The sequence below is a fragment of the Lissotriton vulgaris genome, chromosome 3_1 (assembly GCF_964263255.1).
Source record: "Lissotriton vulgaris chromosome 3_1, aLisVul1.2, whole genome shotgun sequence".
Classification (NCBI taxonomy): domain Eukaryota; kingdom Metazoa; phylum Chordata; class Amphibia; order Caudata; family Salamandridae; genus Lissotriton; species Lissotriton vulgaris.
In genome coordinates, this window is record NC_141689.1 from 1,802,540,944 (window position 1) to 1,802,558,032 (window position 17,089).

General features: G+C 47.5%; 1 protein-coding gene across 1 annotated transcript in view; it reads left to right on the forward strand.

Moving 5' to 3' along the window:
• Positions 1–17,089, forward strand: part of TBC1D9 (TBC1 domain family member 9) — a 385,175-nt gene that overhangs the window by 343,891 nt on the left and 24,195 nt on the right. The window lies entirely within an intron of this gene.

The following is a 17,089-nucleotide window of genomic DNA, read 5'->3' on the forward strand; positions in this document are numbered from 1 at the left end:
AAAAAATGTATTTAGTTGATTCTGCATGTGTCAACATTCAAAATGTAGAATCAATCACAAAATATGAAGAAAAGAACCAAATGCAAAGACACAACATAATGGAAAAAAACAAGAGGTGCAGATTGTAATTGTAAGCAAAATTTGTACAGCGCACTGCAACCCATCAGGCATCCTGGCGCTAAAAGAGGGAAAACCCGTAATAGACAACTGTGATCTGAAACAGCTAGAGGTTAGATTATTGGAAAGAGCCATGTTTTTATTTGTTTGCGGAAGGGCAAAAGATCGTTCATCTGTCGCAGCTCCAGAGGTAGCTTATTCCAAAGTCTTGCAGCAGCAACACTAAAAGCTTGACCCCCCCAACTTAGCTCTTCTGGTCAGGGGTACTTTCACCAATAAAGCTGAAGAGGACCGAAGGCAGCGAGGAGGAGCATACCAGCAAAATGTACTCTGCAATGGTATAGGACCCAATCCATGCAATGCCTTAAACACAACACAGAGAGATTTAAAATGAATCCTCTGCACTATGGGGAGCCAATGCAGCTCCACAAGGGCCTGGGAAGAGGAGGAGTTTCGAGGACGCGACAAAGCCATCTTGGCTGCCATATTCTGAATCCTCTGCAGTCTACCAGTTATAAACTTGGGAGACTCCAACAAAAGAGAGTTACAATAATCTAACCTGCTCAAAGTCACGCTCCTAACTACTAAGGGGCGTGTTTGAGCAGGAAGCAGAGGGAGTATTATTCTCAAAACCCAAATAAGGGAGAAACAGTTCCCCATGGTTTTATAAATGTGTGTCTCCAATTGTCAGCTTTTCATTGAAAGAAACCTCTAAATTGCGAACTGACTTAGAAGGTAGTAGTGGGGGGTCCGCAGGAATAGGCCAAAAATCGGACGGGAGCAGAGATGGCACTCTCCCACTCATAGTGCATAGAATTTCAGTTTTATCTGCATTAAATTGTGCAGAGTTGTTTCTCTGTTCGGATGAACTAGAGTGCTGAGAATGTTGAATCAGTTTTTTTTTTTTTTTTTTTTAAATATATTTTTATTGCAGGAATCAGTAAATCAGTACAGTAGCGACCAGCATTGTATTATAAGCAACATATACAAAATAAAGCCCTCTGGCCCCCCTCCGTAAAGTCTGTACACAGCCAACCGGCCCACAACCCTGGGGTCGGGCGGCGAAATGCAACAGGGGTCAGTAGGATGCTGGAGCTGGTCCGGATAATACACTGTCCGTCATCTGCTTTTCCAAACAAACCCAAAACCCCCAAAATAAACCCCCCCCTCAAAATATCTACTAACTGAGAAACCCCCCCCCCCCCCCCACCACCACCAGCGCCAGGGAGCTATCAACATAGGATCTGCTATTTGACCCACGGGGAAGGTAATAGGACTGTCAGTGCTAACGTTCATCGGGACTCGGGGCGAGTCGCTTCTTCACTTTCGGAGTCGCTGGGGGCACAATAATCCCTGAGGGCCTGCACCAGCATTTCCCACTCCAACGCGGCCTCCTGCGCCTTCTCATTACCCTGCCTCCAAGCCAGTTGATATCTCAGCGCACTCTCTCCCGCCGCCCACTTCAAAAGCTCACTGTGCCATCTGCTGCCTGCCGGACCAGCTCGTGCCTTCCAGTTCCTGGTTACCTCTCGCTTAGCAAGGAGGAGCCCCAGGTCGATAAATTTACTGGAAATTTTATTCCGGGGGGTATGGGGGAACCAGTGTAAGAGCCCCACTGCCGCATCGAATGATAAGAGCCTCCCCGTCACCTCCTCCAGAGTCGTCGCTACCTCCTGCCAGTAGGACGTCAGTCCTGGACAGGCCCATAACATGTGTAGGAGGTCCGCCTCCTGAGCCGGGCATCTAGGGCATTCCGCTGAAGCCGTGGCAAAATAACGCCTGATTTTCACAGTGGTCAGGTACGCTCTATGGAGAACATAATAGTGGACCAGTTGGAAACGGGCGCTACGTGTGCCCTTCCAGGCACGTCCCACCAACTGGGCCCAGGTCGTCTCCGGGATCTCCCTACCAATGTCCTCCTCCCAGCGGGTCCTCAATGTGGTGAGAGTAGCCAATTCCTCGGCAATCAACCTGCCGTAGAGGCAAGTGACCGCCTTCACCGTGCCCGCCGACATCATTACGTACTGGCACACCTGAGACAAGTGGGGTTCCTCCAGCCCGTTCTGCCAGTTTGCCTGGATCGCTCGCACAATGGCCGAGTGCAGCAGAAAGTCGCCCCGGGATAACCCGAAGCGGTCAATGAGATCCTGAAAGGACAAGAGCGCTCCGTCCTCGTACAGATCACCGACGAGCTGTAAACCGGAATCCTCCCAGGCCGCCAATCGTGACCAATCCCCTCCGTGGGGGAGGGCCGTCAGCATCCCCAACGGTATTTCAGGCGCATATGGTGTTCTCAATTGGCCTCTGGCGTGAGCCCGATTCCAACACAGTCGGATAGTCCGCTCCTCCATCGACAAGTCCCGCAGGACCAAGCGTTGTCGCAGCGCTATAAAGGAGAGAACATGCCTGGCCATACCCGTCCCTCTACCGTCTTCCGGGCCCCTGAATTCCCTGGCGATCTCCTGGGTGAAGGTCTGGAGCTGCGCCGCCAGATAGTACTTCTCGAAGTCCGGCACAGCGAGCCCCCCCTCGTCTTTCGGCCTCATCAAGGTATTGAGGGCCACCCGCCGCCGGCCCGTTCCCCAGAGGAACCCGACCACCATAGAGCGTAAGCGACGAAACGTGGCCGGTGGGACCCAGATCGGCAAAGTTCGGAAGTAATACAATAACCGGGGAAGCGCCACCATTTTGAGCAGGGCGATACGTCCCGCCACTGAGAGCGGCAGCGTGGCCCAAAAGTCCATGCAACCTCGGAGTGCTCGAATGCAGCGGGCAATGTTCCCATCTAGGAGGTCGGGTTGGTCGTGGTAAACGAATACCCCAAGGTACTTAAAGCAGTCGGGCTCCCATCTAATCTCCCTACTTAGCGCAGGGGTGGGGGTACCCCTGCGTACCGGAAAAAGACAGGTCTTAGACCAATTCACTCGGAGGCCCGAGACCGCTCCGAACTCCGTGAGCGCTAATTCCGCTCCCCGTAAAGCGTCGACCGGGTCCTCTAGGAAGAGCAACAGGTCGTCCGCATATAGCGAGACATAATGCGGGCCCGCAGCCGTCCATAAGCCCGTATAGTGGGCTCCCGAGCGAAGGTGCATCGCCAGTGGCTCCACCGCTAGCGCAAAAAGAAGCGGGGACAAGGAGCACCCTTGCCGCGTGCCTCGTTCCACCGGATACCGCGATGAAATCAATGGGCCCGATCGGACCCTGGCCGAAGCAGAAGCATAAAGAACCGCGGTCCATCTGACAAATCCCTCCCCGAGGCCGAATCTCCGTAACACCGTGCTGAGGTAGTCCCACTCTAGGCTATCAAAAGCCTTCTCCAGGTCCACCGACAAAACTACCGGGGACGGGGCATCCACAAATGGTTCCCCTAGCAAGCGGAACAACCTACGAATATTCATAGTCGTGTTCCGCCGTGGGATGAAGCCGGCCTGGTCCTCATGCACCAGGGAACTCATATGTCCCAGCAGCCTCGAGGCCAAGATGCTGCTCAATATTTTGTAGTCCACCGTCAACATTGATAGGGGACGGTAGGACCCCGGGTCGGATGAGTCTCGGCCCGGTTTGAGGAGAGGAACCACCAACGCTTCACACATCGAGCTCGGGAGTCGCCCCAGCCTCTTCGCCTCCCTGTAGACCACCAGTAACCGAGGGGCTAAGAGGTCAGCGTAAGCTGCATAGAACTCCACTGGTAGGCCATCTAGGCCCGGGGTCTTGTTCCTCGCCATCCGTTTGATGGCCCCGCGGATCTCCCCCAAGTCGATATCGGAACCCAGAGTTTTCGCCACTTCCTGCCCTACTGTGCGGAGCTCCAGTGGGCGAAGATAATTATCAAGCCGGTCTGGGTCACGTGCGGAGCGACTGCGGTATAAACATTCATAATAATGCCGGAAGCAACTAAGAATCTCCGGTTGGGTGCATACCTCAGTCCCGTCTGCCCCACGCATATTTGTCGTCGTCTGGGACTGGCGCGTAGGGTTGGCCAACCACGCCAGCAACGCACTCGACCTGTCTCCCTCCGCGATAGACCGGACCCTATAGGCCTTATAATCAAAACAGCGGAGCCGTTCGACCTCCACCGCTACCCTCTCCCTCGCCTCCGCCGTTTGTGCTTGCAATTCCGGGTGTCCGGGGCGGCTAACTTCAAGCTCGCGGAGTGCCCGGTCCGCTGTGTCTAAATCAGCCAGGATGACGCGCCTCATGCCCACCTTCTTAGAGATACAGTAGCCCCTCACCACTACCTTAAAAGCGTCCCATTCTAACGCCCTAGTACTCGCGGAGCCGCCGTTGGACGCAAAATAATCCGATATTCTCTCCCCCAGGTCCGCCTTGAAGACACTGTCCTCGAGGATCTCGGGTCGCATCTTCCAGGTGGGCACCGCCGGCGTCCCAGGAAACCAGCGAATGTCCAGTAGGAGGGGGTTATGGTCCGAGATGGTCCTCGATAAGTACTCCGATCGGACCGCTGCCGAAACCAGTTCGGGCGAACCAAGAAAGCCATCTAGTCTGACATGCAGCTCATGGAGGCTCGAGAAATATGAATAATCCCTAGATGCGGGGTGATGCGCCCTCCAAATGTCCGTCAAACCCCAACGGGTCTGCCAATCCTGACGACCCTTAGTCGTGCGACGGACCGGGGAATCGGGGAGAGGGGGATGCGAGCGGTCTATGTCCACATCCACTACGGAGTTAAAGTCTCCCCCCAACAGGAGGGGCCCGGCAAAAAAGTGGGCCAACGAGCCCGATAACCTGGAAAGGAAGGCAGTCTGGTCTACATTAGGAGCGTACACACAGCAAACGTTCAGGTCCCTCCCTCCTAGAGTGCCTGAGATGGCCACGAAACGCCCCTCTGGATCCAACACTGTCCTCGTGACCTGGAAGGGGACCCCTGCCCTGATCCATATTAACGCCCCCCTGGCATAAGCAGAGTACGACGTGGAAAAGACCTGCCCCCGCCATCTACGCTGAAGCGCCGCCCCTTCCGCCTTGTTCAGATGCGTTTCCTGCAGCAGCGCCATTTGCACTCCCCTACGCACTAAATAAGCATGGACCTTGTGGCGCCTGGACATAGTGTGAAGCCCCCTCACGTTCCAAGTAACACATTTCAAGTTAGCAACATCAGCCATTGTCCCAGATTGTTCTTGCACAGTCCCCCCATCCGGGTCTCCACAAAGAAAAGGCATCAATCCTCCCAGCGCTGATGGGGGCCATTTTCCCCAACCAAAACCAAACCACCCAAGAACCAACAAAGCCCCCCCCCACCCACCCCAGAACAGGACCCAAACTGCACCATCTAGATCCCATCCAAACCTCGTCGTACATCAACCCCAGAACCCCCACTAATCCTACGGTCGCCACCGTAGGAAGGCCTTATGGGCCAGGTGCGGGCTGGGCGGAGGCAGTGGGCCCTCGTCGCCCAGGCCACCAGGACTATAACAAGCCCCAAACAGTGCCAATACCTTCCGGGGCAAAAGCAGAGGCCCCCCAACCCTCTCTCCCTCGTTGTCAGCAATAAAGGACGGCAACCGCCTCCCCCCTGCCGGGCCCCCACCCAAAACAAGGCAGTATACCCCGTTACCCTTGTCCATCTAGAAGGTCCTCCACCGATTTCGGTGTGATCACCGGTGTATGGGTACTATCTGCCACTGAATCCTCCGAGTCCGACGGTGCCCCCTGGGCACCCGGGTCTTCTTCCTCCTCGATGGCTTTGTCTCTTGCTCCCGACAGTTCCGACAATACTTCCAACACTCCCCTCCGTTCCGATGATGTCTCCGCAGTCGAGGGCCCTCCCGTGCGGCCGTGGCGATTCCTGACCCTCTTGGATCGCCTCCTTTGTTCCGGCTCATCCGCCTGTTGGGACGAGGAGCCAAAACCATCTTTCCCTGTCCGGTACAGTTCGAGCCAGTCACAGACCTCCTCCGGGGTGTCGAAGAACTGGGTTTTGTCATCGACAATGATGCGGAGCCTTGCAGGATATAGGAGTGAATACTGAATGCCCTCGCTCCTGAGTTCGCGCTTAACCGCTAGGAAGGAGAACCGCTTGCGCTGCGTCTCGTAGGTGTAATCAGGGAAGATGTTCACCTGACTGTTCGCAACTTGGAACGGGCCATTGTGCCTGGCGGCATTGAGGATTAAGTCCCTGTCCCGAAAATGCAGCAACCGCGCCACCACCGGCCTCGGGGTACGTCCCTGCTGTGGGGGCCGTGCTGGGACTCTGTGGGCCCGTTCTAGAGTGTAGAAGGAGGACAGACCCTCCGGGACCACCGTGTCTCGGAGCCAGGTCTCCAAGTATCGCACCATGTCGCCATCCTCGATCTTTTCCGGCAGGCCCACCACTCGGATGTTGTTCCTCCTGTTGCGGCCTTCCGCATCCTCCGCCCTCCGTTCGAGGGTCTCTATTCGGGATAAGGCGTCCTTCATCATCGCAGCCAAGGTTCGCTGTGCCGGCTCCAAAGTTTTCACCGTGCCCTCCACCTCCTTGACCCGGTCTGAAAGTTTGCCATGGTCCGCCCTGAGGAGGCCCAGGCTCGTCGCCACCTGAGCAATGTCCTGTTGGAGGGCCGATCTCGTAGCCTCTATCGCCTCTAGGACACGGTCGAACTGTTGCTGCAGCGGCGCGCTACCAGAACTTTTTGGGTCCCCATGCTCCTCTTTGTCCTGGGCTTCAGAGTCCGAGGTGGTCTGGGTGGATCCCTTGGCTCCTCTAGGTTTCCCCATGCTGCCAGGGGCACTCCGTGAGGGTCCCGGAGTAGGTGTCTCCGAGTACAGGTGTCGATCCCGACCTTCCCGGGTGCTTGTCCTCAATTCGGGTACGGGCGACCTCCTTCTCCAGAGCCTGTGGAGACTCCGCCGCTTCGGCTCACGCCACCGCCATGGCGTCCGAGGGCACCGATGAGGGGGCGGAGACAGCCGTCGCCGAGTCGGGCAGACCCGTTCACCCACTATAGCCCCGGGGTGAGGGCCACCAACTCCCTCGGATGATCTGTGGCGCCAGAGTGTCGCGCCTCCCATGTAGTTGGACTGGCCAGGAAGACGTAGCTAGTTGCGGAGTCGCGAGGCGGGCCACCGCTTGGATCACAGGGCGTCCGCTCCCGGTGCCCTCCAGTGCGTGGGCACCCGTCCGGCCGTCCAACCGAGTGCAAATCCGTTGCAAAAGGTCCAATCCTGTAAATGTCCAATGTCCAGAACAACCGGAGATGGCGAAGCCGGGCGCCAGTCGACACCCGCGACACCTCTTCAACTCAGTAGTTTCGATCAGGGGGACAAAGGAGTCCGGGCGCCATGTTGGGTCGCACTCCGCAACTCCGCAAACTTCGGTATTACTTCGGAGCAACCTTCGTCCAAGCTCCACCAGGGCCCCCGGCAGGTTGCCGTCGGCACGCTCAGCAGAATGCGGGGTCTGGGGTGCCCCGCAGCCTCCGAATTTCAGGATAATCCCGGGCTTAGTCCCGGAGCCGAGCTCTCAGGCGACCATCGCCATCGGCGCCCAAGCCACGCCCCCCTGAGAATGTTGAATCATACCATAAAAATACAGACAATTCTTTACAAAACATCTTATATCAAAATCTAAAATAACCATACTATTAACATTTGGAAAAATTGTATTATATTTTTTCCACGCCTAACAGTATAGATTGGAAAGATAGAAGTAGGGAAAATGTACAGGAAAGTTTCTTCTGCGTCTCTTAGAGCCAGGCCATAACCATTATTTGAGGACTTCAGTCCCATTCATGTACAGACCCTGAATTTGGATCCAAAAGAAGAAGGCTTTGTCGTGAGTCACAAAGGTCTTAAAATGGGCTGATGAAGGCCTCTTTCAACTTTTCCTCTTCCCCTTCTTGCTGATCCAGAACAAAGATATTGTGATGCACTTTGATTACTCTGTGTAGTCGACATACTAAATTCATGATCATTTTCCAATGGGAAAGTTCTATGTACGTTTTTTTATTGCAGTATTAATACTTGGGGAAATGTCCTTTCCTGCAATTCTGTACAATGAAGTCAGTGGTTGTGAGCCATTATTTCATTAGATTGTCCTTAAGGGCTTTAATCTATTGTTGCCTTCACCAGTTTTATCCTGCAGCCAGGATGATATCTTAGTCATCAAGGAGACTTGCACGTCTAACAACACGAGCTTAGCAAAATTAGTGAAACCTAGATCTCTTCTATCATGGATTCTCTCTCTCTCTCAGTTTGTTTCCTGTAAACTATGACAGTTTTTTATACCATTGTTATTTTGCTCCTCTTTATGCTGCCTCTTTGATTGTGGCTGCTTTGAATTGCCTGCACTACAAATCGGATGAGTTTGGCTAATAACCCCTTTTGCTTGACTCTTGATATCAATCTGCATTAAATAGATTTCTCATCACACATGTTTTAATGGACATGATAGCTGAATCCTTCTTTTAGCACCTTCTCATGTGCAGACCTGAACCGTTTACGGAAGAATGGGAAATACTTGCTCCTTGTGAATAATTGACTTCCCTCACATCGGCTAATCACTCCAATTCTATTGTGGCAATGGAAGATTTGAATATCAAAGGGGGAAGGTAGTCTTAGATGGGCTTGATAGGACCTGCAGCTTTTTCACAAACTGAGGCTTCCTCTCACAGTTCTTCGCTGGATACTTGTTTGTCCACAATTTACGCTGGAGTTGCTGCTTTATGAACTGTCGCGCCATCTTTTAAATCTGCCCCCAAAATCTTCGGGCTTCGTTTTGTCCTTTTTTGGCTGAAAATAAATTGGCTTGTAATGAAGGCATCTGGGATCCCTCTATGGTCCTTTCTTGCCTCTTTGATGCTGTAACTATTCTGTGTCAGTAAAGTACATGGCAGTGTAGCAATTATTTGTAATGTAGGTGATATTGCACATGTGAGTGTCTTCTGACACCCTTTACTTCCTTTGCTTGCATCATTTTGGTTAGATGCTCCTGCATTATCCGGATGCAGTGTGCTAGTAAACAGGAACAACTTGGTATGAAGCCCCTTTTCTTTATAGACCCTACAACAAGAGGCTCATAATGCCTTTGGGATGTTGAAGACTGGGTTGAATGCTCTGTGAGCTTGATTGTAACATCCATTGGTTACACCTGTTTGTTCCCTATCTTTTGTGGACGTCCAAGTTGAAAATGTGTCTGCCCTCAAAGGTCTACTTGTCCCAATGTCCAACCTTTTTAGCCCTTTATTTTCCTTGGTTCACACCCAACACCTACATAACTCCTTGAGTTACCCTAGTAGCTCTGTGGCACTTCAGTTTTGACCCTAGGTTTGATACCAACTGTGAGCTTTCGGCTGGACCTCAGCCATCTATAACACACAGCAGCCTTCCTTTTTGAACTTGTGTTGCTCCTGGGTAACTTCAAGTAAGTTGAGGTGCAGATGGTAGCAAACTACAGTGGGTCTTACATGTGCCTGTGTCAGACAGGATGTGCAGACAGCTGCTTCTACTCCTGGCTTGTTAGAGCAATCTTTTAGTGAGTGCTCCCATTTCTTTTTTCTAGCTATATGTTTAACTTGAGACCCCTAAGACTTCAAATGTCTTCTTTCGAGTAGAAGAGTCTTTTCATTTTAAACCTTTCCTGCTCAATAATAGTACAGTCATACAGAAAATGACATTGTTCTTCCTGGGGGCTTGAGAACACTCTACAGTTAACTATCTATAATTAGTTATTTCTTATTGTCTGTCTGGCTGTTTGAGAAAATTTCAAACTAATGTTAGTGCAGCTCTTCTCCAACCAATTCTTTTATATTTGGCCTCAATGTGCAAAGTAAACATGTTGGAGAATTCGTTTTATTTATGTCTTTTTGAAGGTAGCGCTTTAACCATCATAATTTGATCTGCCAATTTTAATCATTCACATCAAATGGTGTAAAGATTTTCTCAAAGAATCTTGCCAAGATGGGAAACAGGGCACACAGATGGACTCTGTCGGCGGTCTATGACCAACACTGCGTACATTGACCCTCTGATCCAGAGCCATAACTTCATTTTAAGATTTTATGTTGGGTTATATAGAAACAATCTGTCTTGCAATGATGTGATCTTAATTTAGAGATGTTGAAAACCAAGTATCACCTGGTTAGCAAATGCACAAAAAGGTCCAAATTGTTATTGACAGACAACAAATCTGGGCCAATGTAGAAGCTCAATATTGGACAAGCGGATCTCATAAAAACAGATTTGTTTCTAACCAGAAGAATTATTGTGGTATAAAGTGTGATTAAACTCATTTTGTCTTGGATGATGCTGGTTTTGGCATAGAAATATAAAAAGGAAGGAGTAGGCTGCCTAAAGTACACATTCATACAAGAAAAAGTTTCATTAGTGCAAGTCAGTCCCCAAAACTGCACAATAACGAAACTGGAAATTGGGGAGTGCTGATCCACCACGAAGGGCATTTGGGGGAAACGGTAGCCCACCTGGATCCGCTATAACTACTTCTAAACAAATAAAAAAGCTGACATAAACCGGTACTGCCCTAAAAAAGAAAATGAACTTTGGGTAAGCAAAATATTTCTATCATATTGGATTCATGTAACAAATTCACTTGTAAGTGTTCCCAATTCCTTAAGGTGCTTAAGGCTTTCTCTTTGTTATGTTTCCTTAGTTTATCATATTTCTTCTCTAACCAACTCTTAGATATTTCAGTTGTAAACAGAGTACATTTTGTTGACCCTTGCTGGGACCATGTTGAGAACTTAAGTTTTTCTCTTGATTAGTTTATTGACAGAAAAGAGCCCACATTCAGAAGCAATCACTTCATTAGTGGGCATGGTTTTTGAAGGATTCGAACCAGTAATCATGGCTTAATCTGCATATGCCAGCATTTAAGACTGTTCATGAGATTACTGCTGGAGAAATGGCAGCCATCCTATTTAGAAATCACAAAAAAGAGCCATATGTAGCACATACCAATAAATATAGAGTTGGCAAATTTACTTAGTTCCGTGTGCGATGTCAAATAGGACAGAGGTAATGGTCATTGATCGTCACAGTTGCCTGTGATGCATGTATCCAGCCAGTAAACTGGGTGGGAAATCTTGAATGAAACATCATGGATTAAAGAAAAGGCTGTCCACTCGCTTAAATGTCTTTTTGTCATTGAACACTGCAAATGCCACAGGTGACTGACAACAGTCTGTCCAGTTAATCAGTGCAGCTACTGAAGTGGTGTGACCTGTGATGTCTCTTCGGAGAATAAACCCATGTTGCATTGGGGAAACTTAGTGACCAATACTAGTTGATTAGCAAGCAGACATGCATATATTTTATTATCCATGCATAATAATGAAATAGGCCAATAGTTATCTGGAGATAAAGGTGACTTATCTTTTTTTGTTAAATAGCTTTTTTTAGCACCATAATGCAGGTCAAATTTCAAAAAGATCGGTTAGAAGTCTTAGCCATATATCTTGAATAGTACTGAGAAAGGGGAAAAAGCAAGACGTCCTCAAGTAATTCATAGATCTCAGCTTTTGTGCCAGTAGTTTTTCCCCTTGGGATATTTTGAATAGCCTCTGAAAACTATTCTGAGTTCCAAGGAGTAAGTAAGTTAGATATTTTTGAAGAGCTCAGTATCTGCAGTTGTATCTGTACTAGAAAGTCCTCTCTTTCTAATGTATCTAATTCCCTCTCTATATGCGAGTTGCATAAATGTTGATCAAATGGAGTAAACATCTCTGTGATAGCTAAGGTATTGAAATATGCATCTCCAGCCTGATCCTGAATTTCCTTGGTTTCTTTTTATACATTAGTTTCCGTTGCAAGTGCTGTAAGAATTGCACCAGTGTAATCTGCATGTATAAACTGATGCTAATTGTATGATTAAACCTATTAGGTCATTTTTTAAATGAATAGATGTTAGCTGAGCTTGAAAAGCTACTAATTTAATCCACAGTGTATTCTGAGTTGGGTCTGGGACTTCACTAAGTGAGCATGTTAAATCTCTGCCACCTTCTGTGGGAATTACTTCTCGATCCTCGGTTTTATATTCTGTTGGATTTGAAGAGTGAATATCCAAATTGAAGCTTTCACAGACTCCCATATGACTACCGGCGCACCCATGGTGGAGCATTTTTCCTTGGCTGGGCACCCACCTGAATCGCTCAAATGGGTAGTAATTGAGAAAGCCACTCTAGGACCTCGGGGTGGGAGTATCGCCAATATTTTGAATACCCGTGAGCTCAAATGGATGTTCTTTTTTAACTCCATTGAGTCGGGTCTCAATGAGCAAGACAGCTCATTCTCTAAATTAGCTACTCTATCCTGATTACTCTAATGTTCTATATGGCTTTTACCCTCTTGTGAGAGGTACGCCATATCTTTAATGATACTGTATTGGTCCTACCCTCATATGAGTAGTATGCCATCTTTGTAATGGTGAAGTCCAAATGTATTAATTAACAGATGAGTGATCTCTCCCGTATAATATCTAACTGACTGCATAGAAGTGTGGCCTTTACCCTCATGTGAGAGGTACGCTACTCTTAGTCTAAGCGGTTCTACCCTCATGTGAGTAGTATGCCATCTTTGTAATGGTGAAGTCCAAATGTATTAATTAACAGATGAGTGAACTCTCATGCATAATATCTAATTGACTGCATAGAAGTGTGGCCTTTACCCTCATGTGAGGGTACGCTACTCTTAGTCTAAGCGATGATACACACCGTGGTTGATCCCACATATGGTAGTCATGCCATGCTATTCCGCAATCTTTGAGTTCGAGTCCATATGTTTTGAATGTGAGCAAACCAGCCCGTAAATTGATTTTGATATACTGTGTCTCACCCCATTAGACGTAATGGTAACTGTCTTTTGTATCATATATGGTAATTTGTATCGAAAACAACCCCCCCTGTATAATTACCTACTGTAATCTTTCCTTCCCCCCATATCAGTCGTGTCATGATTACTTGGTATGTCTCCACCCTCGAGTGGATGTGTCCTCAATGTGACCCATTTCAGTTTGTTAACTGTTCTGTATAAGGTATTTTAATTACACCCGGCACTACAATGCTTAATAACTGTAGCACTATATGCGCGATTTTATATTCAATTATATGCGCATAATATAGATTTAGCCCAAGCGCATGATAGCATCTCAAATGCTCTTGGCAACCTAGTAACCAACATAGTCTTTTTACCATGTCTACACGGGGCTAACGTACCACGTGATTCACATCACCATGGTAATATCCCTAACCCGGAAAACGCTCATCGCCATTGTGAGCTCGAGCGTTCAAAAGGACGAGATTCGATCCGTGCCTGGTGAGTTCCTTTCCACCACCGCCTCGGTTTATACTAGCGAGCCACCGCCGGTTTTGATACTTGTGAGGCCTTAATTTTATTATAATTCGATTCCAACGTTGCCTTTTAGATACCTCGATACTTTTCCCTACCGGACTGACCATCTTTATGATTCACGCATGTCATTAAATCTAACACTGCCAAACGGTGAGTGTCCTTCCCAGCCATTACACGTTGTGAGTTTCTTACATGCCAAACGTCTACCTAAATGTCCGTTGTACTTATATTCAACAGATTTTACACTAATGGTGTCACGATGGACCACTGCCATCCTCTGAGCCTTATCTAACTTATGCGCTATTCACATCACGTGGTGGTAAGTTTACCGCGTCTTCAATGTTTATACCTCTCCCAATTTTTCTCCGTGATAACCTCAGTAATGTTTCTATTACTTACACCTGATAGATTCTGTTCAACATCGGTCCGGTGGACCGCGATCAGCCTGAGAGCTATGTACAGTACCACGATTGTGGTAAGTTTGTATCCTTACTAATCTACAACTATGTGTCAGTATATGCACAGTGCACACCAGACAGGATCTGGTTCATCACCATCTGACTCTGTGTTTGCACTGTGGTCTTGACTCATCGGGTTCCAGGTGCAGCATTATACCCCATTGTGATATTATCTGTGAACATTAATGTTCAGGAATCCTAGGCCACAGCCACCCACATAGGGCTGGTTTATCTTCAATGGCTCATGACTTTTCCTCATTGTAACACCAATAATTTGGGAATCTTTAGCCCACCTTGAGAGATTGTAACCTGTATACACCAGCACAGCTCTTGAATATTTTTGCTCTTTGAATTTTGTTGAGCACCCGCCCTCAGTTTGCTAAACCCCTTTTAACAATTTCACTATGAGATGGTTGTGCCATTTTGTTATGTGATCTAGTCAGGGATACCTTCCCATGTCTTAAATTATATATTTACATATTAAATAGGTTATGTGTCCCACGTCTCCTGTCCTGATGAAGACCCCACTGCAAGGATAGTACTAGTTCCTGCGTATTCAAGAGGGTCGAAACGTCGACAACTACCTGCTTCTCATACTCAGCTCCACGCCTGAATGTTTCATTAGTTGAACTATTTGGAGTATGCTCGTTTTCGAAAAATAGTTTTGAACCTATGGTCTCGGTTATGTACATATTGTGCAACATTGACAACCCAATGATTTAGATTGGTTGATTGTACTGTCACCTAAGAAGTACTTTTCTCTTCTTTTCACCTTATCCTCACTTGACCACCAACCACCCCCTCCCTATTTCCTCTCCCTCTTGGGGCACTTATGAAACACGTATTTATTGTTCAGATATATTGTATATTTGCTATACGTTCCTACTGTGATTAAAACAGTTTGGATGGATTTGCTGTTTAGTTGATAGTTATTTTTATTTTTGTTCTATTGTTGTGTCATTGCAACTGGGACCCCTTCCTTTAGCCACCCATATGACTACCAACACAGATGTATGGGCATGCATTAATAGGAAGATACTCATTCGTAAACTTTATCAACTCTGAGACAGAAAAGTCACTTTGTAGGAAAGAACAATGAAATGTCCATGCTGGGTGTACATTGGGTATCTGCGATTAAGCTCAGATCCAAAGCAAGAAACAAAATCTGGATGATATTTCACCTCTGGGACTAGCAGCAGTGCTCATCTTCCGCCACCAGTGTGTGGTTGTGGGTTTCCTATTAGGGCAAATGATACAGTTAAAGTCTTTAGTGAGACCTGGGACAAGTCCTGGTGGCCCGCATGCAACGTCGACATCATTCTGGGCTCTTCACTGTCAATGGACTGACAAATCAACGCAGTTTCCTGCTTCCACATGCTCCACCTGCTTCGAAAGAAAGACCTTCAGAATCCAGCCTGCCTGCATCATAGCCAAAAGAAATCTGACCATCTTTTTTTTTTCTTTCAAAAAGTAGGTATTGCAAAATACACTTAAGGAAAAAGCATCTCATCATTATAACAATCCATTCAAAACAATCATTATCAAACAGTAACATTATTGGGACCTTCAGGTAGATGACCAGCAGTATCATTGATTAATAAATTCATAAAATTCATCTATCGTGAATAACATTTCAATATATTTTTATATTCTTAGATTAACAAAGATAGTGTTTCAGACTCCCACCAAGCACGATTCCACATTCGGGCCTGGATGATACCACATATGCCTTCCTGTTGCCCACAATCATAAGACCTTATAATGTGGACCGATATAGACATCCTCTAGTCCTCCCTACCATCCAAATCCACAGCCATCAATCATCGAAGCCCAGATGATCAAATATCCAGTCTAGCATTGGTGACCAGATTCTCCTCCCTTGCCTTCTAGTCCCACTTCTTTTATAATTGTATAGCGTTTTCTCTAAATTATATGTACTTAGTAGATGCGCAAACCATTGTTGTACAGTGTGTGGTACAGCACTTTTCCATGCTGTTGCTATTAGGAGGCGTGCTGCCCCCAATGGGATAAAAACAAAATACAACTGCTCCAATTAATGGCAAACAACATCATAGGTGGGCTGGTATGAATCTCTGTTACAAAAAGCTATCAAAAGACATTGATCCCTTCTTTAGGTGACTGTAGCCTCCCACATCCATAAAACATATGGGCCATATCAGATGACCCTCTCCACAGCAGGGGCACTTATCATCCTGCCTCCTACTCTGAACAAACAGCTTGGCGGGTGTGTAATAGAAGTTAAACATAGTTTCGTAGTGCTGAGACTGAAGGTGGGAAGTACTTTCATTCCAATCTCGATTGAGGCCTGCAGATCTATGCCCCACACCCCCAGCTTTTCTTCCCATCTTGCCTCTTGTAATTCTGAATCATTCAGGGCCATATCCGTCAGGGTTTTATAAATCTGGCCAATCTTGCGTCCTGGCTGCTGAACTGTATTTAAAAAGGAAATTCTATCAATCAACAGGGTTTCTTTTTTTAACTTGCTCATGAATCCCCAAACCTGCAGATATTTCGAAAAATGTCCTTGCCCCAACCTGAAGTCCTGCTGCTGCTCGCTGCACTAGCACAGCTACCCTTGCTAGAAGAGGTCGCACTGCCTACACAGCCCAGATTGCTCCCTTTGCTCACGAATCCTGGATTTTCAAGAAACATTGGAGATCACCACAATCGAGTATACCGATTATATCTTTAAATTGTCAGCTGGGTCTTGACCCTAGTCCAAACTTTCCAAGCTGCCCCTATGGCCTTAAACCTCACTTTCATGTAGTATCTGGGCGCAATCTGCTTTACCAGGCACCCCCTTGCCATCACCCCAAGGGCTAGCTCATACATGGTTGGGAGTCCAAGCTGTTCACAGAGCCATCCCTACCCCCTCCTTGCTGAAAAAAGAATCGCCATATGTTGAAGGAGAACTGCCCAATATTAAAACAAGAAATTGGGGACCCCCCATAATCGAGGGAGAGCTAAATATTTGAGCGCCCGCCTTGCTTGTTTATACTGCTATATAAAGTTTCTGCAAATGGCATCCAATTTCTTAAGCAGTGAATCTTCTGGTTCGAATGGTATGGTTCTGAACAGATAAAGCACTTTTTGGAGCACACTCATCTTTAAGATGTTACATCTACAAACTAAAGTTAGCATATGCTAATACTTTGGTTTCATAATTGTTAACCTTTACCGGCTTAATAATCTGG